The 27,360-nt window shown below is 45.0% G+C and overlaps 1 long non-coding RNA gene across 1 annotated transcript in view; it reads left to right on the forward strand.

Moving 5' to 3' along the window:
• LOC114886892 overlaps positions 1-19,896 on the forward strand; it is a 28,732-nt gene extending 8,836 nt beyond the window's left edge. Inside the window, exons 2-3 of the long non-coding RNA XR_003791445.1 lie at positions 5,638-5,720; positions 19,728-19,896. This is a non-coding gene — a long non-coding RNA (uncharacterized LOC114886892). The remainder of the gene's footprint in view (positions 1-5,637; positions 5,721-19,727) is intronic.
• Positions 19,897-27,360: the final 7,464 nt, after the last annotated feature.

A 27,360-nucleotide genomic window follows, 5' to 3' on the forward strand; every position in this document is an offset into this window, starting at 1 on the left:
CTAGTCCTATTGGAAACCGAATTCTTTTTCTCCTGCATTCCAGTCCAACTTGCAAAGAGGAAAAAAATGCATCATCTATGTTTTCTGTGACAGCTTTATTGCACTTTTGTATTCCCCGTGTGCAGGCTTCATATGTTACAGCCATAATTCTTGACCTATAGGCTAACACAAAGATGAGAGGGCAAGGTCAGTTTTAAATCACAATGGGTTTGTTGGTGGCACTATAATTCTGGCTTCTCTCTTATGGAAGGAAGTTTGTCAATATGTATTCAAATATAGAATGTACACTGTACATATTCTTTGTCCCCAAAATACCACTTTTGTCATTTAATGGGAATAGGAAATATTTTAGGAACTTTTATAATGATAAGGAATTGGGAACAAATAAATTTTACGGTAATAAGAGGCTCATTAAGAAAAGTATGATGCATACATACAATAGAATCCTCGACAGCTGTATACTTTGGGATGTACGACTATATTTATTGACATAGAAAACTATCCATAGCATCATGCAAATGTCAGTGAACAAAGCAGTTTGCAAAACAGCATGTAGAGAATAATATCGTGAAGGTAAAATTCTGATCATGTGTATATGTGTATGGACACATTAAAAAATACCCAGCAGAACGTTGAATAAAGTATCAGTACAATTATCTCCAGATGGTAGAATTTCAGGTGATTTTGACATTCGTGATAGACTTTTCTGTATTTTTCTTGTAAGTTTTTCAATAAATATTTATATTTTGGCAAAAATTATTTTCAAAAGAAAACATTTTGAAGTGTGGTTTATGAGGTTCTTTACCTAAAGGCATAGTCTTTCTTTGAAGAGCATATAACCCCAATGAAAAACCCTTAAGTGATGGCACAGTTATCACCTAGACATGCAGCCAAGCAGGGGCAGAGTTGGTAGGAACTGGATTTAGCTTCCGCTAAGCCTGGTCTCTGGGATTCCCTGCTCTTCTGCTGCCTTGGCCTGAAACACCCCTCCAAGTCCCCCCCTCCCTCCCTTCTGTGTATCACCCTCCCCGCCCCTGGAGAGACCTGGATGGAAGGAAGTGTCAGCCTGTAGATCCTGGCCTGGGTCCTGGGCTTGTTCAGGGCAGGAGTCTCCAGGGGCGGTCATGTGTTTTAGGAAGAATCGAGATCTCCCCAGAGTCCCAAAGGCTTTACTGGATGTGAGATGCCCACGGAAACCAAACCGCTACCTGTTTTTCCCTCTGCACGGTTTGCCCATTTTTATCCTGAAAGTCCAGGGTGGTGAGGATAGACAGGAGAGGTGGCTGGTGGGCTAGTGTCAGTGTCAGCTTGGCCCGAGTCTTCGCCCCACCCCCGTAAAAAAAGGGGCTTAAATGAGTTCAGGTGTTTGTAAAAATTTTGTAACTTACATTCTCACATTCAACAGTTATTTGCGTGCCAGCTGCCTATCAACACTGGCCTAGGATCTAGGGATTCGGAGTGAAGAAATACACTAAACTTTGTCCTCGACAGACTTAACTTCTAGTGGGGTAGGAGTCGGGGACACAAGAAAGAAGCAGCTGGGTGTCAGACCAGGAGCAGGAAGCTGCTGTTTACAGGAGGTGGTTGAAAGGCTTCTGGATGAGGCGACATTGAATGGCTAGTGAATAAAGGGAAAGAGTTCTCACTTAGAAAGGCATCACGAAACAAACCTATTACTTCCAGTGAATCTCCATCCAGATCTGCAATCTATTCAGAGTCTCTGATTGGAGAATCGAATACATTTACTTCTGATCTCTTACATGTTCAGTCTTGTGAGACCAATTTATTTGTTCTTTCATTCTTTCATTCATTCACTAATTGAAAAAAAAAATTCTCTGATACCCCTCAGTCTGTCTTACATTCTGGAGACACAAAGATGAAAAAAGCATAGTGTCTGCCTTCAAGTAGCTCTGAGTTGAGTGGGAGAGGCGGGTAGAAACAGGCATTTATAAAACAGTATGTTGTGCGCAGTGAGGGAAACACACATGGGGAACACAGAGAAGGGACAGCCAGCCCAGGCTGGGATGAACAGCAGTTCAAGAAGGATCCCTGGTGGCTAAAACTTCCGAGATGAATCTAAAAGCTTCAGGAGAAGGGGTTAGTTAGTCCTGAGGAGCAGGGGGATAGCAAGGCGTTTCTAACAGAGGTGATCCGGGGAGAAGGGCAGGGACGTGAGAAATAACACAGGGAAAACAACAGAGTTCTAGTTAGAGGAGTGGAGACATCAGTGCGGTGGTGAGGAATGGAGCTAAAGTGGGTCCTGGAGGCCGGGGCGGACCACTTGGGTCCTGGAGGTCAGGGAGGACCACTTGGGTCCTGGAGGCCGGGGAGGACCACTTGGGTCCTGGAGGTCAGGGAGGATCATTTGGGCCCTGGAGGTCAGGGAGGACCACTTGGGTCCTGGAGGCCGGGGAGGACCACAGCTGGGAGCCCAGCTGCCTCTTAAGCACAAACTCACTGAGGACAACTTTAGTCTGCTGCTCCGGCACTGCTGGTCCCATTCAAGGAAATGAACGCAGTTCTTCACGGCTCTCTGTTACCAAGGGTTCAAACCATTTCTGCATTCAGACAAGCCTCCGGATGCCTCTAGGCTGGGGAGTAAATCTGAACTCACACAGTTGTTTTGTGTTTAGGCATAAATGTTTATAATGCCAAGACAAAAAAGTCTGTCCAGCCGATGTCCAAATAGCTGTCATGTGGGAGGGAATTCTCCTCGGCCAACACGTCAAAAAACTTTTTTTTTTTTACCCAAACAGTTTTTCTGAAAGGGTTTACATCTACAGCAGCTGGTCTGTGTCACCATCTACAAGTGGAAACAGGGTGGGTTCTTTTTTTCTTTCTCCAGAAAATAATGAAGCGGTCATCCATTTCTGTCCCACAGTTATTTCCTGAGATGAGAACCCTTGAGTGCCCTGGCAACTCCCTCTTTCCAGCTTCCTCCACGGGCAAAGGACTTTTCCCCAAGGGGAGCGTCAGTCACAGAGCATGAAGCTTCGAGAATTCAGCCCAGCTCAGGATGGACCATATGTGGGCCCACGGGCTTCCTCACTCACTCTGTCCATCAGAAAGAGAAAACACATTTCCCCTAAACCTTTTTCCCAGCTCCAAGGAGAGTTGTTAGGAGGAGGAACGTTGCTCTTGGTTGCCTCTGAGCTGGGCTTCAGGACAAGGCTGCTGATTCCAAAAGTGCTTTCTTTTACAAAGGTGTAAGTCTAACAGGAATTCAGACGGGTAAAGGTCTTCTGCTGCTCCTGAGAGTCTAGGGAGGATCCATAGGGCCATGTGGTCACACCTTGCACTGTGCAGTCTTCCATGGTTTCCTGTTCCCCAGCCTCTGGGAAAACGGACTGCTTATTTTCTTCCATATTGTTGGTAACCTCCTCACCACCTTGCATTTTAGTTCTGTGGGAGCCCGTCTTCCCCACTGCCTGCAGATGGAGATCTGTCTGTCTCAGCTTTGTCCCGGATCTGATAGAACATAAGGTCCAAGAGGTGCGGGGTCTTTGTTTACCTGTGTATCTCCAGCACCAGGGTAATTATTTACTGAATGATTAACAAGTTCCTGGCAAAGGAAGCCTTTGACGTGCCTGTTGAATAAATAATTGGGGTCTGTGATGACTCAGGGGGCCTGGGGGGGGCTTTTTGGGAGGAAATTGGAGGGCTGGATGGGTTGCGCAAAGCAGCACTGCCACACCTGGACATTTCCCAAAGGTTTAGGTTGCCCTGTGGGTCCCTGGAGGGATGAGCAACTTCTCCCTACGGAATCAGATCTTGGTTATGCCGTTCTCAGTATGACACAATCTATGTTGTCAACTTTGAAGTCTCATCTCTGAGTAGATCCAAAACTGTGAAGTGCAGGTGGATGGGTGAATGATGACTCATTAGGACTTTAAAATTTGAATTTAAGACGAAAAGCAGCAACGCTTCTGTACAATATATGGGCAGTGTCCACACTGACCTGTGGTAGGCTTCTTCTTACTCCAGGCCCTCTACCCAGCGCGGGGTCTGATACTTGGTAGCTGCTTACTATTTTTAGAAAGAAGCACTGAAGAGGGGACCACGGCTCCAGATGGGAACATTGTCCTTGGACTAGAGACTTTGATCTTTTTCTACTCTTCTGCTTTGCCACCTGGGAATTCTTCCTAAGGGCCATTTTTGGCAATCAAGTCCCTGAAAAACTAGAAAACAACATCTTGAGAAACATAGGTACCCTTAGCTATTTTACTTTTAAAAAATTAGTATTAATTTGACTGCTTCTACTTTGGGGAGAAAAGACGTCATAAAAAGGTACCATTTTAGTTAAAAACAATAAGCACAGCTCTGGGATAATTTACGTCTTCAGAAGATTTTTAACTTACTTCTCAACTGTATGATATTAGTTGCTATGTGACGGTAGCCCTTAGTCAGTATAACTTTGTAGTGCAGAACTTTAATTATGTTATTTATTTATTTTTGAAGTCTAGCTTTTTTTTTTTTCTCCTTGGCCACACTGCGTGGCATGTGGCATCTTAGTTCCCCAACCAGGGATCAAACCTGTGCCCACTGCAGTGGAAGCGCAGAGTCCTAACCACTGGACCACCAGGGAAGTCCCTTAACTATGTTATTTAAATACATTTCATATGAGAGAAGATATATACGCTCATTGGCTGTCAAGCTGTATCAAGATGGTGAACAAAGTTGTAAATTGAACATAAGACATAGCGTATTCTTTATATTTCTTGAAATGGGGTCAGTGGCTTTAATTATTCCCAAGAATAAAGGAAAAGGACAGACAAACACAAAGTGGAAAGTAGCTAAGTGGAAACTCAAATGCACTCCCTAACAATAGGAATTTGGCCTCTGAATGACATACCTAGGAATTTAATCTTCTAAATCATTCAAGAAAGACATTTTTTTAGTGTGTAATATTGAACTTATGAAAGTGTGTAAACTAGTGTACTTTAGAGAGCGTTTGGCTCAACAGAAATGTTTGTATATAAACGATTTTCCTGATGACCGACAGCTAACTGGAAAGTCCCTTCGGCTAGAACATTCCTCAAACGTGATGGTCATTCAGACTTTGAATGGAGATAGTAGCTCTCAACAAGACATTTAATTAGCCCTTCTCCTTTTTTCAAGATGGATAATATTCACTCCCCTTTTCGGGTCTTCTCTCTGTTTATCTGTCTCAGGGTCCTGGTTGACATGCCTCCTCGATGGAGGTTTTCCATTACTCTTTTCTCCAATCCTTTCTCTATTCCGTCCTTCATCAGTTGATAAATGCCACACTTCATATGGAGGGCCAGACCTGGTTGGGGTGGAGGGAGGGAGATACAGGAATGGAAATGTTTTTTAAAAAGACACCCAAGACCCATTCCTGCCCAGAAACCCCCTAAAGGGTCTTTTTATGGACTCTGACTGCTTACTGTCTGCAGCCATCACCATCCAGGCTACCTTGCAGTCAGGGGACTGGCTCTGTCTGGGGTCTGCCTTACTCTCTGTTGGCCACTTTGTTTTTCTAAGTTTTAATTTCTTTCTCTGTAACACAAAGAAGTGAACGCCATGGTTCCTAAGGAGACCTGCTCCGAGCCCTCCTTTGGTTGCTGGTCCACACATGTTCTGCACCCAGTGGCTCAGTGAATGCTTTTTCCCACACAGGTGCTGACAGCGTGATGAGCTACTTTGTGGAGTCTGCAGTCAGTGGCCCTGCCCCCTACTCAGCGGTGCGACCTGCAGCAGTGGTAAGTGGGACGCCTTCCCTGCCCTCCCCCTGCCCACCGTGCCGTCCCCTCTCCTCCCTCGGTTCCTGCTTTCTGATCTCTCCTAGACAGAAGCAGCTGGGGACCCAACTCCACAGTTGGAATGAGCTTTGAGTTTTTTGGAGGGGCTACATTGTGAGATTATCTGTCGTTTTATCACCATATAAAGTAAAACATCCAAGACTGATAGATTTACTGAGAAAGATTTTTGTGTTGCAGAGAATATGACTCAAACATGAGTAACGGTTAAAGCCAGGTGATTTTTCACAGCTCAGTTCATTTGGTGAAGATTTTTCACACATTGAGGTACCTTAGACCTATTCTTAGCATAATTGAACTTATTTTTCTTCTCATACATAAAAGCTAAAATATACAAGCTTTCTAATAACAGAATTTGAAACTGGAAATAAAGTACAACAACAAATTAGTAGGAAAAATTCCTGAGTCCTAGAATAAGAGGGGTAAAAGGAACTTTAAAATTGGACTAAAGGTTTTTTGCTCTTAGGGAAGAAGGCTTTCACACAAGCTATGTGCTGATCAGTTGAAATATTCAGCTAAATTTCTTATAAATTTACTGTGTGAGAGATCCCGTAATGCTGTCATTCATCGATTCCAATGTTAAGTGAACTTTTAATATTAGCATTGAATCATTAACTATTGATTCTAAATTCTGCATGTTTTTCTATAAAGATAGCCATCATAAATGTTGACCTTTTTTTACTTAATCTCGATATGGACAGATAAGTTTACTGTTAACTCTTCCAAATATGTTTATGGGTCTATATAGACTCCAGTCTACCAGAGCTCATTTTTGACTGCAGGCTTTGTCCAGTCTGAGGTTCTGCAGAATTTTTAACTGGTACCCTTCAGTTTGCCATGACCTCTCACTGTAATTGTATATCAAAAGATCTGATGTGTTTGAAAATTATTTTCTGTAGTATTGAAAAAATAATTACTTAAAAAGGTATTTTATGTTCAAGGAATGATTAACACGTCTTCCTTCACTGGCTCTTCTGTAATACATATTTCTTCTTTTTTAAGTGGCTTCTGTTTTCATATAAATGCCATTCACTATTAAAAAATTAGAATCAGGAAAACGTTTAGAGTACAATTTACTTCAGAAATATGTGTAAAACACACACACACAGAACAAGTCCAGACCAAAAGTTATTCCATTCTGCTTAGAAATTGCCAAGAGGCTTGCTAAGGTCCATAGGGCTGGAGGCATTGCCAGGGAAAGGCTCCTTCTGCTTCTCACACAAAGGTTATCGTCTAAGGTCAGCACAAATGACACTAAAGTTTTCTTAAAGGTGATTTTGTAGAGATTTGTTAAAGTAAACAAGGATATTGTGATTTCAGGGCAAAATGTGTCATTGACTTGGAAAGGTAGATTTAAAAGCCAGCCTATGCATATACACTGAGAAAACCATAATTCAAAAAGAGTCATGTTCATTGCAGCTCTATTTACAGTAGCCAGGACATGGAAACAACCTAACTGTCCATCGACAGACAAATGGATAAAGAAGATGTGGCACATATATACCACGGAATACTACTCAGCCATGAAAAGAAACGAAATTGAGTTATCTTTAGTGAGGTGGATGGACCTAGAGTCTGTCCTACAGAGTGAAGTCAGTCAGAAAGGGAAAAACAAATACCGTATGCTAACACATATATATGGAATCTAAAAACAATGATTCTGATGAACCTAGGGGCAGGGCAGGAATTAAAAAAAAAAAATGCCAGCCTAATTCTTTTTGCCCGTATTGTAATCCAATTAAAAAAGTTCACTAACATGTCGGAAAAAGTGATGCCACGTGAATTTGCATTTATTTTATTTTAGGCACTGAAATAAATTTTATTACACATATACACATTGCAGGTATAATATTAAGTTATCCTAGACAGCGCATCTGGAAATTGTATGAGATTTAGAAAAAAACCAAGAACAACTCTTAAGTGTGTATTTTCAACTGAAGACCCCAGCCCTGGCTGAATACCCTGGATATTTTTAAGGCCTTTTGAATGGTTTCCACTGGTTTCACAACAAAGAACCCATTTATCCCCAAACACAGCAGCCATGCCTGAAAAACGTTATCAGCACGTGGGATCCTTTTCACTCCCATATTTCAGAGTTGCTTGGGTAATAGCAGAAAGTTACATGGGATAACTTCTATGTCATTGTTCTAGCACTTTCACTCATAACTTCTCTGTGGGCCTCAGTTTCTCCATCGCTGGAACTGGTTAGGCAAACTTTCAGAACCATAGAACATGAAGAAAAGTCCTCTGACTTCTTCATTGACGTCCTTTTTAATTAAAAAAAAAAAAAAAAAAAAAGTAAATAGGGCTTCCCTGGTGGCGCAGTGGTTGAGAGTCTGCCTGCCGATGCAGGGGACACGGGTTCCTGCCCCGGTCCGGGAAGATCCCACGTGCCGTGGAGCGGCTGGGCCCGTGAGCCATGGCCGCTGAGCCTGTGCGTCCGGAGGAGCCCGCAATGGGAGAGGCCACAACAGTGAGAGGCCCGCATACTGCAAAAAAAAAAAAAAAAAAAAAAAAAAGATAAATAAAATTGATGAGTACAACCTCAAGTTCAATGAGCCAGCTCCTACAGACAACCTCCATCCAACTTTAGGCTGGGCTGTAATAACAGTCAAAGAATTTGTACATTGTCTACAGAATATAACTTTGGGACATTGGCATATGAGAGAAACTAGCAAACCTCACACTCTCAATCCCAATCTAAGATTTCGCAGAGGAGTGAGCACAGCTTCATTGACTTTCCCAGACAAGAGCTTTAACGTCCCAGGCACCTGAGTCTTCTCAGTTCTGTTGGCGCCTCACTGTCTGGAGCTCAACCAGTGGTGCTTAATCTGATCATTCAGGTCCTCCTGCCCGGCGCCCTGGTCTCTGGGTTAGTTAGCCTGCGCCACCAAGAAGAGAAACTGTCCCAGGCATGGGAAGTTTGAGGGTGAAAGGAAAACCATAAGGACAGTGGGTTTTTAATCTGGGGGTGATTTTTTAAAACATCTTTATTGGAGTATAATTGCTTTACAATCTGGGGGCGATTTTGTCCCCAGGGGATATTTGGTGATATTTTTGCTTGTCAAAACTTGACGGGCACGGGTGCTCCTGGCCAGAGGGTAGAGGCCAGGGATGCAGCTAAGCATCCCGCACCGCACCGTCCAGTTCCCCATGACAAAGAATTGTCCAGCCTCAAATGTCAGTAGTGCCGAGGTTGAGAAGCCCTGCCCTAGAATACACACAAGATCAGGTTTGAAGGTGGGGTGGTACTGTGTGTATTTACTTGTAATTATTGCGTGAGAAAGGGAAATCTTAAAAAAGAAAAAAAAAGTGAGACTGTATCCATGTTATGAGGGGTTCTGCTAAGCAGGCTGCTTTAGTTGTCCAAGAAACAATCTTCTAAACTAGGACACGAATACTTTCCAGGCTCTGAAGACTGCTAAATCTCAGATTCCTTATTTGTGTGTTAGAGGTAGCATTAGCGTGATTTGATCATTTGCCGTACCAGGGGAAGCCTTAAAATAATCACAGCAACAGTTGTAAAATTCGTCCCATACTTCGGGTACTGGCCATTGTACACAGAACTCACATTATCTGCCTCGAGACCCCTTTGTCAAAAGCAGGACACAAGTTCTCTCCCTTGTAAGGTCAGCCTCTCAGGAGACCTTCATGAAAGAAGTGATATCACAGCTGGGGTGGTAGGGAAATGACACTTCTGGAAGTTGTCTGGCCATTGTGTTGGAGGGGGTGACGTTTTCAGGTACTTATGTGGGTTGTGTGTCAGGGACCCTTTCATCCAAGGGGAGGAAGCGCTCCTTCCTGTTATGCTGGCTCAGTGAGCCCGCCGTGAGCCCTGGAAGTCCCTCGAAGCCCTGGTCCTCTCCTGTGTCATCCTCCCCTTCGTGCCGCTGAGTCCGCAGAGCTGGGGGAGGGCCGGTATAGGAGGATGGGCTGCCCCTCATTTTGACCAAACACGTCCTTGTCCTTGGCTACCTCCCCAGCAAGGAGGATGCGGAGGAGGTCCTTGAGGATCGATGGCCCCTGAGCCATGTGAGCTTAGGAAGCACCTTGAACTGTACAGAGGGAAGGAATAGACGACCGCCCACTCACCTGCTCTCAGCGCTCAGGCCTTTGGGAATATAGCGATACGCCGGGCAAGTAACTGTCCAGGGGGCCAGACCACATGGAAGGCTCCGAGCCTTCCATCCTGGGCCAGGCAGCTGTGGGACACAGCCCGGCAAGTACCATGGAAGACACTTAGGCTTTGGAGTCAGAAAGACCTGAGTTAAATTCTGGTCTGTTACTCCTCAGCCATGTGACCTTGGGCACATTACTCCCTCTGAACCTCAATGTCCTCATCTGTAAAATAAGCACAGAGTGTAACTTACCATAGCAGGTCATTGTGATACCAGCCACAAACATGACCTCAGTTAATTCCCTTTCCCTGTGTTTACCATCACTTCTCTATTTTTCTCTGGATTATTTGATCGTGTGAGATGGCCACATACAGGGAGGAGTGGAGATGGTTCCACTGATTGCCCATACAAGGGTGTTTCCAGAGCAAGACGGGGCTCTGGGGGTCAAGATGGAGACATTCTTGTTGAGAAACCTCCTCGCTTCATCAGTACCCTGCACTAGAAATAGCTCCCCTGCCACCAGATCAAAGTTCTCTTGTGATGGGCTGGTGGTTTACAACCCCATTGTGTAAACGGACCTGGTTCTCTTACCTTGAGTAATTGCAGTTTAATCGGGCTTCCTTGGGAAGCCATTCCCTTCCTAGCCAGTGCTGCTCTCACTCTTCACTCCACCCCACATGCCTTAGGGTGTGCTCACAGGGATGTCTGTGCAGTCCCTGCGCTTCTCGGGAATTTGGGAAGGGCTGGTGCTCGTTTCCATGAAGCTTAGCACACATGCCTTTTCCTTCTCTCTGGGAATCCTGGAGAGCAGTGGATAAGGTATTCCAGATTAGAGAAGTGAGAATACAGAAAAAGAAATTTAGAATGTAAATGGAAACTGGAAAAGAAAATTTTTTCTTGTCGCTTGGGGTGGTGATGGCTTTACCTCTGGAGAGGTTGCTGGAACATTATGTTTAAGAAATGATCTATAGCCATAACTCTTAGTGGTAGTCAGAAAATGTGAAGGAAAAAAGAGAGATGTGTCTTTTTCCAGCATCTTAGAAAGTGGGGATTTTCTAAGATACTGGGTTCAGTTAGCACAAACTGGAGAATTTTAGAGCCAGACTATAACCTAGAGGCCATCTCCCAATATCAGGAAATTCAGGTCCTGAGAGGTTAAATTAAGTTGCCTGAGCTTAGAAGTATGATCTGGAATATGGTCCAGATCTCGCGGCTCCTGGTTTAGGAAACTCCTTACCATCAAACGCATCTTGATCATTCTTAAGAAATGTGGAGATGGATAAGAATTTATGACAATTCATGGATTCATATGCTTTATTCATGCTGAATTGAATTTAGGACAAAAAAAACCCCAGAACTCCATTTTGTAGAGCGCTGAGCAAATCGAAATTCCTGCCCAGTTTTTCCGCCCTGGGAGGTTCTCCCAATGTCCTATCAGGAGGCTCTGAGTCAGCTTCACCCTCTGTCTCCACACTTGGGATGGATGCCTGGGGCTGGCACCCCGTGGAGTCACTGGGAGTCTGAAGGCTTCCCGCTAAGCGAGTGGAAGCTGATGTGTGACACGCATCACACCCCATATCTCTCAGCAAGAGAATGTCAAGTCCAGGCGCCCAGAACTGGGGCAGGTCCCACCGAGTAATGTCTTGAGTGGAGGGGGCTGTGGTCTCAGGCTGGCGTGAGAAGCTGCAGCATCGGTCACTGCCCCCCTCCCCTGCCTTGGTCTGCAGCCCCAGGCCTGGGGGCGTCTCAGGGTGGCCTCAGCTGTGGTCCACGTAGCCCGTGTGGAGGCCAAGCACAGCTTTTCATGGAGAGCAGAATCCGCTGTTCCCATCTCTGTTCTCTCTGTGCTTCAGATTCTTTTTTGTCTCAGAAACCTACAGTGGTCTGGCCTGCCCTTTCACCAAGGCCCAAGCCCATCACTCTTATTGTTTTAAAAAGAATTTCCTGGCCTTGAGTCTAAAATTAAATCGCCCTTTGAGGGTTTCCTATTTTGTCTGTTCCTGCCTCTCCTGTGGCTGCAGCACCCTCGCCCCCTCCCCCTTGGTGGGAGAGCTGAGGGGTGTTTCGGTGTTGCCTCTTTCCTTTCTCGAGGGAGCAGGATGCATGTGCCCCCTGAAGCAGAGGTGCCCCAGATACAGTTTGCCCCAGACTCCTCCCCAGCGATGCCAAAGCACTTCTCCGTGAATGTAAAGAGGTGCTGACTGGCCTAGCGTCTTCTCAGGATGAGGAAGCCCAGACTCGATGACAGGTCTGCGGAGTCGGTCAGGCCAGCCTGGGAGGGCAACTGCCTGCAATGAGGTGAAAGGTTTTAAGGTGAGAAGTTCCCCATTTATTGCACAGACTTGCACCTAGCATGTGAGAGCCCCTGGACGGTTCAGCAGCTAGGCAGGCACTTCCTAACTTCACTTTCTCTACTGAAAAATGGGAAAGGTGGTGGCAGAATGGCATGTGAGCACATTTCAGGGAAGAATGAAGACAACCGACATGAAGGTGTTAATGCATTTGAAGGGGACCTTGTACGTCATGAATCTAAATGATGACAACTTCCGGTTCTCTAGGCTTTTTTTTCCACCCTGGGGTGGTTTTTTTTTTAAAATCAAATGAAGGTTGTCAGTTACAAGGTCAGGAGAAAGAATGTGGATGGATCAGCAGAAAGGAGACTTGCAGTTGGAAAGGAACTTGGTGATCACTGGGGCCAACCTCCTCAGGAAGCAAAGGTTTAAGGAGGTTAAGAGATGGGCTGGAGGCTACGCAGCTCCTTAGGGGCAGAGCAGGACTCAGACCCAGGCTTCCTGATTTCCAGTCTCCTGTCTTCCTACCGGAGGGTATGAACATCTATGCCAGGCCTAGAATGATGTGGAGTTATCCCCGTGGATGGCAAACCCCTGCACTCATCCATCCAGTGTTAACTCAGCTTTGCGTCTGGGCATGTATATTTTTTTAAGCAGCAGGATCTAGAAATATTTATGTGTCTTATATGTTTATGGCCCGGTACTAAGGCTAAACCCTAAAATTCTGAAGTCGGTTAAACGAAAGACAGATGCACTCCCACAGAGTTTGTGCTCTGAGTGACACATACACGAGAAGGGTCAGGAAGGGTTTGCGGAGCAAATGCCTGGACATTTAAGGCTGCTTGGCTCAAGACAGAAACGAACTCTTACAGAAACGCCGCCGCCATCAGTTTGCGATGTAGTGTTGAAAAACTACTCCCCTGTTCCCTCTTTTCCAATTGGGGGGTCTTTGGAGGGGGTGGAGGGAAGGAAGCCTCTGGGCAGAGGCAATGCTGGGAGGTTTGGCAGGGCTGGGGGGTAGGTGAAGAGCAGCCACAGGGAGGGGGCCGCGTGGGTGGGGCGGGGAGACGGAGGTCCCTGGTGGAAGCATCGGAGAGGCGAACCGGCGGGACAGGGGAACAAGGGGGACATAATACCATACATGAAGCCCTGACTGCAGCAGGGGGGCAGTGGTCGGCTGCGGTGATGACGTCACAGCTGGCTCATGTTGGAGCAGAGACAAGTGTGTGTCCCTCATCCTAGTAGTTTCCAGACTTCAGGGCTTTTATGCTATTTCTTTCCAGGATCGGAAAGCAAAGCATTTAGGCTGCAGGCTCGAGTCCTCTGAAGCCTCTCAGAGGACAAGGACAGCAGTGCTGGTCCCTGGAGATGGGGTGGGGAGGCTCATCACAGCGTGTGACACAGCAGGGCAGGAGTGCGCGCTCTCCTGAGACACCCAGGGCACCCAGGCCCTCCAAGGCTGCATGGATACCACCCTCCCCTTAGCAGCCGCTTGCTAACCCACACGGTTCTGAAGCTCTGCCCTTGGTGTCTCCCACACCGAGCACTTTTGTGTTTTTCCTCCTGTGTCTTTAACTGGCCCTTCTTTGTTGTTTCTCCCTTACTTTTCCTCCCAACGACAGGCAACTTCATAGATCCATTTTTTCAAAAGTGAAATATAATTGACTTAATATTATATTAATTTCAAGTGAACATAGTGATTCAATATTTTTATACATTACGAAAAGGTCCCCACGATAAGTCTAGTAACTGTCTGTCCCCATACAAACTTATTACAATATTACTGACTATATTCCCTATGCTGTACACTGTAGTCTCATGACTTACTTATCTGATAACTGCTCTGAATCCCCTTCACTTATTTCACTCATCCCTCCACCCCACCTCCTCTCTGGCCACCACCCGTTTGTTTTCTGCATCTGTGAGTCTGTTTCTGTTTTGTTATTGTTCATTTGTTTTGTTTTTTGGATTCCATATGTAAGTGGAATCATACAGTATTTGTCTTTCTCTGTGTGAGTTATTTCACTCAGCACAATACCCTCTAGGTCCATTCATGTTGTTGCAAATGGCAAGATTCTATTCTTTTTCTTGGCTGAGTAGTATTCCTGTGTGTGTGTGTGTGTGTGTGTGTGTGTGTGTATGTGTACCTTATCTTTATCCATTCATCCATCAATGTGCAGTTAGGTTGCTTCTATATCTTGGCAATTGTAAATAATGCTGCAGTAAACATTGGGGTGCACATATCTTTTCAAATCCGTGTTTTTGTTTTCTTTGGGTAAATACCCAGAAATGCAATTGCTGGATGGTGTGGTAGAGCCATTTATGATCCTTTCTCTTTTCTTTTTTTTTTTTTGCGGTACGCGGGCCCCTCACCGTTGTGGCCTCTCCTGTTGCGGAGCACAGGCTCCGGACGCGCAGGCTCAGCGGCCGTGGCTCACGGGCCCAGCCGCTCCGTGGCATGTGGGATCTTCCCGGACCGGGGCACGAACCCGTGTCCCCTGCATCGGCATGCGGACTCTCAACCACTGCGCCACCAGGGAAGCCCTCTCTTTTCTTTTTAACTGCCATTTTCCCTGACTCTATACTTTAACTAGATCCTTTACACTTCTAGATCTAACTGTATCCTTTCCTGTCTTCTCCTGTCATGCTGCCACCTTAAGGACCTCTGCACCAAATTTCTCTGCCATCTTTCCATCTGAACACAACCAAAAGAGAAATATCCTTCCAACCTCCTTACTTCCGTACTTAAACTCACCATTTTCACTATCATGAAAGCAAGCAATCTAAGCATGATCTTGGATCCCCCCTTGCCTTCATCACCAGTGAGCCATAAATTCATGTTGACTCTTCCTTTGAAAGGTATCTTACACTTCTTGCTTCCTCTTCACCTCTACATTCATGACCTTAATCCAACTCTTCGTAACTGGCCACTGCTCAGCACTGGCACTGAGGGGAAGCATTCAAATGGGGGCAAAGCCGAAGGGTGGCCCCCAAATGCAGTACTCAAGCTACGTAAATCTTAATGCAATAATTTTGACAATCAAAATGAATGCAAAAATTATTAAAAGAACTAAAAAATTTAAATACAGTAGGGGGACTTCCCTGGTGGCACAGTGGTTAAGAATCCGCCTGACAACACAGGGGACAGGGGTTCAATCCCTGGTCCGGGAGGATCCCTCATGCCACGGAGCAACTAAGCCCGTGCGCCACAATTACTGAGCCTGCGCTCTAGAGCCCGCGAGCCACAACTACTGAGCCCATGAGCCACAACTACTGAAGCCTGCGCGCCTAGAGCCCGTGCTCCGCAACAAGAGAAGCCACCACAGTGAGAAGCCCACGCACCACAACAAAGAGTAGCCCCGACGTGCCACAACTAGAGAAAGCCTGCACGCAGCAGCGAAGACCCAACGCAGCCAAAAATAAATTGATTAAAAAAATAAATTAATATAAATAAATACAGTTAGGATCGGTAGTACTGATTTTTCCCTTTACGCCTCAGGCTGTGACCTGGCTCTGCAGGCACCGTGGCTGCCTTGTCATCCTCCTCACCTGATCCTGCTAAGTCCATCCGACTTAGCGCTATCGAATGGGTCCTTCTAGGACATCCTGAGTCACCATGTCACTCTTACTAGCTTTAAGACAACCTCTAATGCCTTTCTCCTGCAGCCAAATTCTGGTCTGGTGTTTCTGGCCCTCAACACTGTCCCTCCAGCTCTCATTCTTGCTAGTTGCTCTCCATTGCAAGCGTTCTCATTGCCATGAGCACACTTTCCCCTCATGCTTGTCACTTCCAAACAGCAGTCTTTATCTCTCTATATCCCCAAGCCGAGTCTTTCGGATCCTTCCTTACATCGCCATCTACGTTCCTTGGCACCTTTAGGTGTGTCATCTTCTTCTGCTCTCTACACCTTCATGTTCTAGGCTAAATCTTACCTGACTTTTTGGTTATTACCTTAATCTGCTTCCTCTAGGAAGTCTTACCTGCTGTCACTCTCCTCCCCCTACACATCAGTACTTAACCCTGTCACATCTCCTTGCTGTAATTTCCTGTTTACTAGTCTGCACTGCTGAGGGTAAAGTTCATATATTGCTCATACTGTATTCTTAGCATCTAACATAATAGTTGGCACAGACTAGTTGTGTGATACAGATTTGTTCACAAGTGTCCATTACCATAATCCATGTAGTACTTACCATGGGATGGCAGCCTCCCTGCTTGAGCAATCCGAGCCACACAAGGTTCACATTGCACAGATACAGAAAAAGACAATCTGAAATCAGGTAGACCTCGACTAGAATTCTATCCCCATTATTTTACTAGCTGTGTGGTCTTTGGAAATTTACTTGCCCTCTGAAAGCCTCAATTTGTTCTTCTGTAAAATGAAGGTAAGAATACCAATCTTGCACAGCTATGGTGAGGATTAAACATGACCATCTCTCCATCATGCTTAGATCACTGATGGGCATGGGGTGGTGTGCAACATACGTTAGCTCCTTTCAATAATCCCCTGTGGGATGAATGAGTGAGGACCCATCAGATGGGTTCCCTAAACTGTGATGGGGGCTAGGAGGGTTGCTTGCATCTCCTGAACTCACCTCCATTCTCCAGCAGCCAGGAAAGGAAGATGTTGAACTTGTTTTGGGTGGTGCCCTTGTCAAGCACGGAGGTGGGTGCTTTGCTTCCCAGATTTCTGACTTGTTAATAAGCAGCTTCTTTCTCCTCAGCTGAGAAGGTTTCATAATGAATTGGAACTGGCTCTGTGGTTCTCTTGAGTAAAAATGTCATTTTCATACTCTGTGAAATAGGTATTCAGTCAGTTTGTGAAATGTCTAATAAACAGGCAGGTGTCTAGGTGACAAGGGTCATGATGCTCCCAGGAGCATCTGTGAGCAAAGATGTTCATGGTTCATGGTAAGCTTGGTGCATTATCTCCTTCTCATTCTTAAAAATAGGTTCCCCTGGCACCACTGAGGACAGCTAAGGAGGAAATATGTCTTAAAAATTGACTTCCCTGTATAAAATAATAAGTGAACCCTCCCTGACAACAAAGAGCCTGCTATGGGAGCTGGAGAGACTCCACAAAAAATGCCAATCACGAAACTCAAGGAGATGCTATACGTGGTTGTTGGTCAAAGCTGTGTGCTGACTCGCTGTATGGCCACGTGGTCATCACCTGGGTCTGGAACCTCATTGCTTTATCCCTAACCCACCACTTACTCCCACCCTCTATCTCCCCTCTACAGCGCTCTCGGATCATTTTCCTTCAACACCTCTTTGCGAATCATGCCTCACCTTCAGTGACCTTTCCTTAGCAGAGAAAGCCTCAACTTTTTCACCTGAATTCAAGTTCTCCTCTTGTCCCCACCATCCTAGCAGGGCCTGCACCAAACCACCCACCACCTGTCTACAAGGATCCTACTGGTACCACCTACTGCCTTCTTACAAGGACTTTGTGGTTTAGGCAAACCATGCACACACTGCTCCCAAAGAAGACAGGGCCAGGTCACTCAGAGTGCTCCTTTATGCCATTTAAATACAAAATTTCCTCGCTCGAGACCCTATTCCTACAACTCTGACACTTGACACTGAATTTTGAGAAATACTCTATATGAAAAATGGGGATAGACATTGAGAGCACAGAGCTCATCTAGGAAATGTGCTTGAAATTGATTCTGTTGCAAAGGATTGTCGGGGATCCAAAAAGAAAATCTTAATGTAGCTGCTTCAGGAGCTTACAGTATTAAAATACAATGTCAGCAATATGGTTTTATGCCAGAATTAAGGAAACGTTTTCTGACCGGAGCTCAGCTGAGCGTTCTTTCTGATGTTTTCCCTAAATCTCGGTCCCAAACACAAACGGCAGGACTGCCATTGCTCTGTTTGTATTCTTGTGGCTCTCACCAGGGCCTCCTGGTAGCAGAAGCCAAGGACATTAGCCTTTGATAGACAAGAACTCAATGTGACTCCGTTCAGTCCCCAGGGTTTTATTCCATTCTCAGCACCTTTAACCCACCTGGAAGAGGAACAGCCCCGAAGTAAACTTCATCCAGCCGTAGTCTGAATGATTTTATGAATATTATGAAAAATATCACGTAAATTAATGTGCACAAAACCTCCTTTTACATTTTGGTCTTGATTGCCATTTTTCTCTGTGCCAATATACCCTCTTATGCTATTTTTACTGAGCTTAAGCGAATGGATGATTGCAAAATGGGGAAGAGAGTGTAGACAGTGAATGATTGAATCTAACGTAATAGGGCTGCCGCTCAAGGGGAGAGAGGATGTAAGAGGTTCTCCAATTAGAGGCTCTGACCGCGGGTTAGCAAGCTACTCTTCAGGGATGAGAATTCCACCTGAGGGGTTCCATTTATTAATTAGCACCTTAACGTTGATAGTTTTAATCACATCAGATTCTAGCAAAGTTCCGTTTCCTTAACTGGGGTCTTTATGGAGGTGGAGGGGCCAAACAGAAGAAAGAAAGAATAAAAAAGAAGAAAAGAAAGTTGAGGGTGGGCCAGTGTAGACTAGACTCCTATTCTTAGGAAATCTTCTTTCCATGAATTTGCTCCTTCTTTTGTGTCTTAATTGTTAACCTTCTTGCTTAATCCCAGGAATGTTAAGGGTCTTATATTAATACCTACTTTATATTAGGCTCCATGTACACTCCTTATTACATGCATTTAATATAGGAATACATAATTTTATGACATGCATTTCATATTTTGTTTTGCTTTATGTATTATTTTCTTACACATATTATTTCATTCAATCCTCCTACCTTATGGGGTAGGTATTATTATTTCCATCTTATAATTGAGTAAACTGAGGTTTAGATAAAGGAACAGGCCCAGGCCCCCATCAGTAAGTGATGGAGCCAGGATTTGAATCCATGTATATGTGGCTTCAAAGAATAGGGTCTTAAACACTTCAAATCATGGTCTCCCACACAGTGTATTTGTCCTACTTAGAGAGTACTGGGTGGAGAGTATATTTTGTGGATTCTATAAAACTGATAAGAGAGTTGCACAAGTACCCAAATGTTGGGAAAACCTGAGAATTCCAGTCTATCAATCAATATCGTTAAAACCTATGCACATCGATTAACTGAAAAAGGAGTGATTTGTATCATTTAGGTCCATTTTTTGTTTTTCCTTTGGCATTTGTCACTTATTGGTTCTATGATAATGGAATGTCTCGTAAGAATATCCTTTCATGGTATTTTTATAGAGTAAGGTTACATAAAAAAGAAAAAATGCCAGGATTGTGTAAAGATGACCAAGATTCTGCCTTGCTATTAACCATGGGTCCTTATTTGAAAATTTAAAAAATTCTTCAAATGCTTGGGGATGAAAATAAATGTATACATTGTCTAAGTCAGAAAGCCTTCCTATTCCCTGTGTCTTTTTTTTTGGGTGGGAGGTACTGATCAACAGTTGGTTCTATCCTGTTATCATCTGTGGATGAGTCCTACGTATGGATGATATGAAGTTGCTGTTCCATTAGGGAATCTTAATATATTTCCTTTTTTTCCTGATCACAGAGGCAGGGACCTCTCAGCTCTTACGAAGATCCTCGAATGGCCTGTGGTTTCCAGTCCACTTATCACCCGCCGAGAGCTTGCTACCCCTTCTGGGATGAGACGGCCACTCAGGAAGTGCCCACTGGTCTTGAACACTGCGGCTCAGGTAGGAACATAAATGGAGGCTGAGACTGAGGATGGAGTTGAAGGACAATGGCAATTGGATGAGGGCTGCATCCTTCACCCTCTGCTGTCACAGCTGCCCTGGCTCACGTGGGTACCAGATGCTATTATTCTATGGAAAGTCCCAGGACTTTTCAGTCACGTTGAGTGACTTTATTCTCCAGTGACAGGAAGACTAAACTCTAGGAACGGGCCCACGCGAGGTTGCTTTAGGTCTTCATTTTGTAGATAGTTCTCTCCACTGTGCCTGTCCCGAGCCTTATCCACTTCAGCCTGGCTGTTGACAAAGGACCTAGAAGGTTTGCAGTCATGAAGTGTGACAGATAGACAGAGGGTGTGTGAACTAGTCAGCCTTCTTACAGGACGTACTTTCTTCCATTCGTCTTCTCTTTCCGTCATCCTCTCCCGCTCTGCCCAGGCCCGCCTGCATCTGTCTTCTTTTCCCTCGTCCCCCTTCTCTCTCTTCAACTCTTCCTCACAGAAGCTCCTCTCGAAATTCCCTTCACTCCTAACCTGCTGGTCATGGTGCTGCCCTCTGGTGAACAGAAGCCACTCTCCCAAGGACTGGAGAAGTTCAAAGTCCTTACTCCATTCTTTTTTGCCAGAGTCACTGTGTTTCTCACAAATTCCATTAGCCCTTGCTTACCTGCCAGCTTTTTTTCTTTTTTTGGTTTATTTTTAATACAAAATGTAAATCATAAATTTAGGGCTTCTGAAATGATTGATTCTGACATTAAGTTCAATGTTTCATGAGATCAGGGTATGATAATATATCCAAGTACCAAAAAGCCAGTGTTTTCTCCCAGGATGAATTCTTAGCACAAGAAATTTCATAACTCTTACAGATTGAAAACATGTAATTCTGATGAAGTACATAGGGGAAAAGCCACTGGAAACTAACTTAAATGCAATTTTGTTTGTTCAGTATCTCTCTACCCTATAAAACTATATGGTAAACTTCTTTTATAATAGTGGAGAAATAAAGAAAATGTTTGCTTTGTTGTCCATACTGTATATTTCACTGAAAATAGACAGACACACAGTGAGATGCTGTAGCGCTTGGTGGAGGTTGAGAAGGATGGGAGTCCGCTTCTCCGGGGCAGAATGAAATCGACTCCTGTGTTCCATATTGTCTTGACTCAATAGCCCTTGATCTTGGAGGTATTCTTTGGTACTACCTTGGATCTCAGACAAGATAACATTTATGCTGCCACTTCCTGCCTGGCATCTCATTTCCCCCAGGCATAAATACAATGGTCTCGGCTATCTACCCATTTCATGAGGCGGCAGAGAGGATATTGTAGCTGCTCACAGGTTAGACTTAAGGACTTAAAATTTTAACAGATGAAAAAGCTGATCCTTTAAAATTCTAAACAAAATATAGATTTTGTTTGTATAAGCATGAATCCTGTTCATGCCACTAGGCTTTCTTTTTTTAATCAATAATTATCTTCTCTTCTTTTATTTATTTTTTGACATCTTTATTGGAGAGTAATTGCTTTACAATGGTGTGTTAGTTTCTGCTTTATAACAAAGTGAATCAGCTATACATACACATATATGTCCATATCTCCTCCCTCTTGCGTCTCCCTCCCACCCTCCCTATCCCACCCCTCTAGGTGGTCACAAAGCACAGAGCTGATCTCCCTGTGCTATGCAGCTGCTTCCCACTAGCTATCCATTTTATATTTGGTAGTATATGTAAGTCCATGCCACTCTTTCACTTCATCCCAGCTTACCCTTCCCCCTCCCCATGTCCTCAAGTCCATCCTCTACGTCTGAGTCTTTATTCCTGTCCTGCCCCTAGGTTCTTCAGAACCATTTTTTTTTTTTAGATTCCATATATATGTGTTACCATACGGTATTTGTTTTTCTCTTTCTGACTTACTTCACTCTGTATGGCAGGCTCTAGGTCCAGCCACCTCACTACAAATAACTCAATTTCTTTTCTTTTTATGGCTGAGTAATATTCCATTGTACATATGTGCCACATCTTCTTTATCCATTCATCCGATGATGGACACTTAGGTTGCTTCCATGTCCTGGCTATTGTAAATAGAGCTGCAATGAACATTGTGGTCCATGACTCTTTTTGAATTATGGTTTTCTCAGGGTATATGCCCAGTAGTGGGATTGCTGGGTCATATGGTAGTTCTATTTTTAGTCTTTTAAGGAACCTCCATACTGTTCTCCATAGTGGCTGTATCAATTTACACTCCCACCAGCAGTGCAAGAGGGTTCCCTTTTCTCCACACCCTCTCCAGCATTTGCTGTTTGTAGACTTTTTGATGATGACCATTCTGACTGGTGTGAGGTGATACCTCATTGTAGTTTTGGTTTGCATTTCTCTAATGATTAGTGATGCTGAGCATCCTTTCATGTGTCTGTTGGCAATCTGTGTATCTTCTTTGGAGAAGTGTCTGTTTAGGTCTTTTGCCCATTTTTGGATTGGGTTGTTTGTTTTTTTGGTATTGAGCTCATGCCACTAGGCTTTGAAGTCTTATATCTCCCAGTGCAACAGAGATTAAAGCTCCCTTGCCTTAACGCTTTCAGCTCTGGATGGTGTTTCTGTAGCTACCAATTTACAGCTCACTACATCTTATTAATACATGCTAGGAGTAGCTGAGGTCATCTCCACACTCACCCATAGCCTCAGGATCAGAATGTCTCATATTCATAACAAAAAGTCTTGGCTCATCTCTTGTTTTAGCTAAGAAGTATTGATACATAAATTCCCAAGTGAAGATGATTTTTGATTCTCCTCCTTGTCAAAGTTCTCAAAGGTAAAATAGTTTTTATTTCAGGGCCAATGAGACACAGTGTCTGTAAAGAATTTTAAGCACCTCAGGAGGAAGCTGCCTTAAAATGCAAGGACTGATAGTCGTGTAATAGAGTCTACTTTCCACAGTTTACTTGTTCAAGAAGGAGGAAGCCGGGGTCACCCAGACTGATGGTTCTTGGGTAGGATGGGAAGACGAGGGCACATAATAACCAGTCCTAAAATGACCTGGGTTGTCACCAACTGCAGCTTAGAAATGCTAGCAAGCTTCCATGTGGGAATGGTGCTTTGGTGGCACACGTGATGTCTGTAGCTCTCTCTGTCCTAGGCTTCTTCTGATGGAAAGATCTCGCAAGAACTTTTAGCTTTCCCAGCCCCTCCTTTGCCTTTTGAGCTGTCCAAGACTAAGGGGTTGCGATGATTATTTCTGGGCTGTGGTCCAGCCCTCCTCAGTGATGGGTGTCCTTTGGAAGGAGATCTTGGGGTTACAGAGAAGGAAGATGAAGACATAGACCAATCGATGATTTCTCCAGCTGCAGCGCATTTCCTTGGAGATGTGTTGAGTAAGAAGAAAAGAGAGAAAAAAATACTCTCCAGTTTTGTCATCTTCTTTTATCCTATTTATAACTTCAGTTTCCTTCCTGTCCTCCTGGCCACCCCTAGCCCTGCTTCCATCTCACGTTTGTGCTCTCAGAAGGGCTGAAGGCACTTCTTTTGTAAGGACTACACGTCTGTCAGTGCCTGGAATGCCCGGCAGGAGGGGCCATCGAGGATTACGGTCCTTCCTCTGAATGTTGTTCCTGTTCTGAAGGGACTGAGGCTGAGAGGGGGGAGAGGAGTGGATAGAGGGAGGGGGGGAGAGAATCAAGCTGAGAGAGAACGTGAGTGGGGGAGAGGTTACCAGGCGAGTGGGACAGAATACTCAGTAATCAAGACTAGTCGATAATCGGTTGGCTAGAATAGCTGGTTCTGAGGAAACAAGAAACGGTGTGTGGAAATGGACAGAAAAGAAAAAGTGGGCATTAGTAGAGAGATGGAGGATACAAGGAAGATAGACTGAAAGATGAATGGGAAGGGGAAAGAAGGGGAGGGGAGGATAACATGAAAGAGAAAAAGAGATGAATCTCAGGACATTAACTCTCCAGCTAAAAAAGGAAGCCACATTTGCATGCAATTGCCCGTGCAGCTGTACATTTCTTCATGACAATCTTGTAGTCATCATTTTCTTTCATTTCTACCTCCTCCGGCTCGCCTCTTCCCCCTCCTCCGGATCAGCCTGGAGCCATTAGCGAGAGCCAATGGGGACGGAGAGTGGGGTTCTGCATGAATGAATGGGCTCTTTCTGTTCTAAGCCTCTCCTCATCCCTCTGCCGGGGAGACTCGTGAATCAATGGAGCCCCTTACATGAGACACGGCTGAAATGTCTGTTGCTGTGTATAGTCCGACTAGAGTGGAGTCCACTGGCCCTGCCTCCCCTCTGTTCTCTTCCTCTGTTTTGTCCCCCAGCCTCAGCCCTTTCTCTCAAGCATCATAGCAAGAAGCATTGTATTAAAACGTCAGTCTCTTGTTCCTCGTCTCCAGAGGTCACCTGAATTTCACTACCATTAGCTGTCATGACTAGTTCTTATCCACGGCCCCATGGAAGGGATGGAGTAGATGGCAAACTATTTTCAGACAGAGGCAGTGAGCTCAGAGTGGTGCCCAGACCCAGCTGGAGTCATGCGATGCCTGCTTTCCACAGGGAAGCAGAGGAGCGACATCAGAGACCCAACTGAACACCCGGCCGCACGACCGCAGTCCAGCCCATCCACTGATAGCTGTCCATATTTGACTTGAACCTCATAGCTAGGATGACCGTGAAAGACAATAGTGTGTATCAGAAACTATGACACACTTTCAGAGTGATAGACTATCAAAGTAGTTTTCATTTCAGGGATGGATCTGTCTTGAAACAGCTAAACTTACAGAGGGGCTCTCTGACCAAAGTTCACTTTTGCAAAATAGTTGCTTAGAATTGGAAAGCAGTCTGCCGCTTCAGAACACAGTAAACCCAACTCACCCTCGTGGGACTGAACCTATGGTCTCGTTACTGTGGTCCTTGATTTGAGAAGCAAGACAATACTTTTTTTCTTCTTGTATCATGCAGTTTGGAATGTTTTTGTCATGGGTCACAGTAAAAATCTCATCTACCCACATTCATACTTCTCATTCTTTGTGAGAGAGGAAGTATACACAGTCTAAGGTGAAGACTCCAGCCTCTGGACCCAGATCGATGGGGCTTGCCCATCAGCCCTTCCTAACCGTGTTACCTTAGACAACTTACTTTATCCCTGTACTTCAGTCTCCTCCTCTAAACCAGTGTTTCCAAGTGTGTCAGAGTCACCGGAGGGCTTGTTAAAATTCAGGTTGTGGGGTTCTATCCCCACGGTTTCTGATTCACTGAGTCTAGGGTAAGGCTCAAAATTTGCATTTCTCACAAAGTTCTCAGATGGTGCTATGGCTGCTGCTGGTCTGAAGACCATGCGTTGAGAACCACTAAGTTAATGTATGTCAATCGTAAAGCAGTGCCGTCACTAAGCAAGCGCGATATGAATGTTTGCCACTGTAACTCATTGTCCCAAAGTGCCTGAGAGTCCAAAAATGTCTGGGTATCATTGAATCAGAAAGTGACCCCTTGATGGGATGAACACTTTGGGTGGCCGGTACCAGGCACTGGAAACTGAGAAGATAGAGAGAGATAGGGGAAGATTCATGCCTTGTCTCTCAGCAACTTTTATTCAGATGTGTATGTGAGGCTACATTTACGTGATGAGGAGAAATGGTTCCTAGATGAAATATCACACTTATTTATGAGATAAAGTTTGGGGTGACTTTGGCTCTCACTACAGTATTTAAAATTTCTAAAAGAAATTTACTAGCAAAGTTGTAGAACAAAAGAGTGTCTTTCCCAAGTAAACTTTGGAAGTTCAAGTGGGAGGTGTATTTAGAGTCCGAGTTCATGGTCTCTCCCAGGCCAGACGGCCAGGCGGCTGGGAGAGATCAAACCTGGGCCAGTGTTTGGAAAGGGCTATCGACAACCAGGTGGGAAGTTTCAGCAGGAAAAACAGATGCCTCTAATTTGGCTTTTAAGTGTGGAGAACATTGAGGGAATGCCAGAGAGGCTTGTTAAATGGAGATTCACCTTGCTCTGAAATGTTTATTCTCCTAGCAGCCTTGTTCTTTCTGCTGGCCATCTTAGACGGCCCTGTGGTTTAAAAAAAAACGGTTTTTCAAAATCTGTCTGCTGCACATATCTGTTCTTTCCTCATTTGGGGTATGTTTTCCTTTTCTAAAGGATCTGTTCCAGGTTCTCTGTTCTTCAAAACAGTTCTGATTCTGTGTGTGTGTGTGCGCACGTGCCTTTGTCTGGGATGTCGTAATGGTGACCGTTCCTCTCGGGGAAAATTTCGACCTTCTCAGAATCGGACTTGGTAGTTGTGTTTAGAAGGGGGAAACTGTAGCCCTGTCTTAGGTTTCAGCCTTTCACGGGAAGATCCCGTTGGGGCCGAGATGCCCTGACAAGCAGCCTCCAGGGGACAGCGCTGATGGAAGCTTAATGCAGGAAACCCTCTCCTGACCTGCATCCCACCTCCGAGAGGACCAAAGACTGCAAGGAAGAGAGGCTGGAGGAAGAGCCGCGGATCTGCCTCGCCCTAGTAGTGCATTACGAAGAGCATCCGTGTACAAAAACTAGCCTACGCCCTTGCTCTATCATTTTGTTCTTCTGATCATGAGGTTTCTACAAATGCCTGAACCTCTTCTCCATAAGTGAAGGATGTTTCTCTGGCTGTGGATTGAATTTGCTCCTATTTGCCAATGTTAAACTGTCGCATCCATCCTATTCCACCCCTCCGCCACCACCTCGGTAGCTTTCCAGCCTCCACTATTTCATATTCAGATTACAATCACTTTCAGTATAAGTTTTTTTAAAATTAATTAATTCATTTTATTTATTTATTTTTGGCTGCATTGCGTCTTCATTGCTGCACGCGGGCTCTCTCTAGTTGCAACGAGTGGGGGCTACTCTTGTCGCAGAGTACGGGCTCTAGGCAAGCGGGCTTCAGTAGTTGCGGCACGTGGGCTCAGCAGTTGTGGCTCGCGGGCTCTGGAGCACAGGCACAGTAGTTGTGGCGCACAGGCTTAGTCGCTCCGCGGCATGTGGGATCTTCCCGGTCCAGGGATCGAACCCGTGTCCCCTGCATTGGCAGGCGGACTCTCAACCACTGTGCCACCAGGGAAGCCCCAGTATAAGTTTTTGAGTATAAGCTGAAAGGTACTGGGTCCTAGCAAAGGGTTAGGGGGCGTGGTGGAAAGAGCAAGAACTCACCTGGGATCTTGTCCCCTCACCTTTAACAGGTGGGATCCTTACACTTATTTCAAGGAGTTCTTGTGCTATTAAATGGGGTGCTATACCTCAAAGGGCCTTATAGAAGGTTATCAGTAGATGCTACCTTTTCCTTTCACCATGATCTGAGTGTGAATTTAAGTGACCCAAGAAACCTGGTATCCCATCCTTATCTCAGGAGTCTTGCCCACGCTCACCCTGCCCCAGACTAATCTGACACCTGCCAACTTTACCTTCCCTTGTGTCCCATTTTACCAGTGAAAGGAGAAGGGAGCCGGGTGAGGACCAGAAAGAGAAGCTGCGGGTTA

This window comes from Monodon monoceros, unplaced genomic scaffold, assembly GCF_005190385.1.
Source record: "Monodon monoceros isolate NGI ecotype Baffin Bay Population unplaced genomic scaffold, NGI_Narwhal_1 Super_Scaffold_7, whole genome shotgun sequence".
In the NCBI taxonomy this organism is placed as follows: domain Eukaryota; kingdom Metazoa; phylum Chordata; class Mammalia; order Artiodactyla; family Monodontidae; genus Monodon; species Monodon monoceros.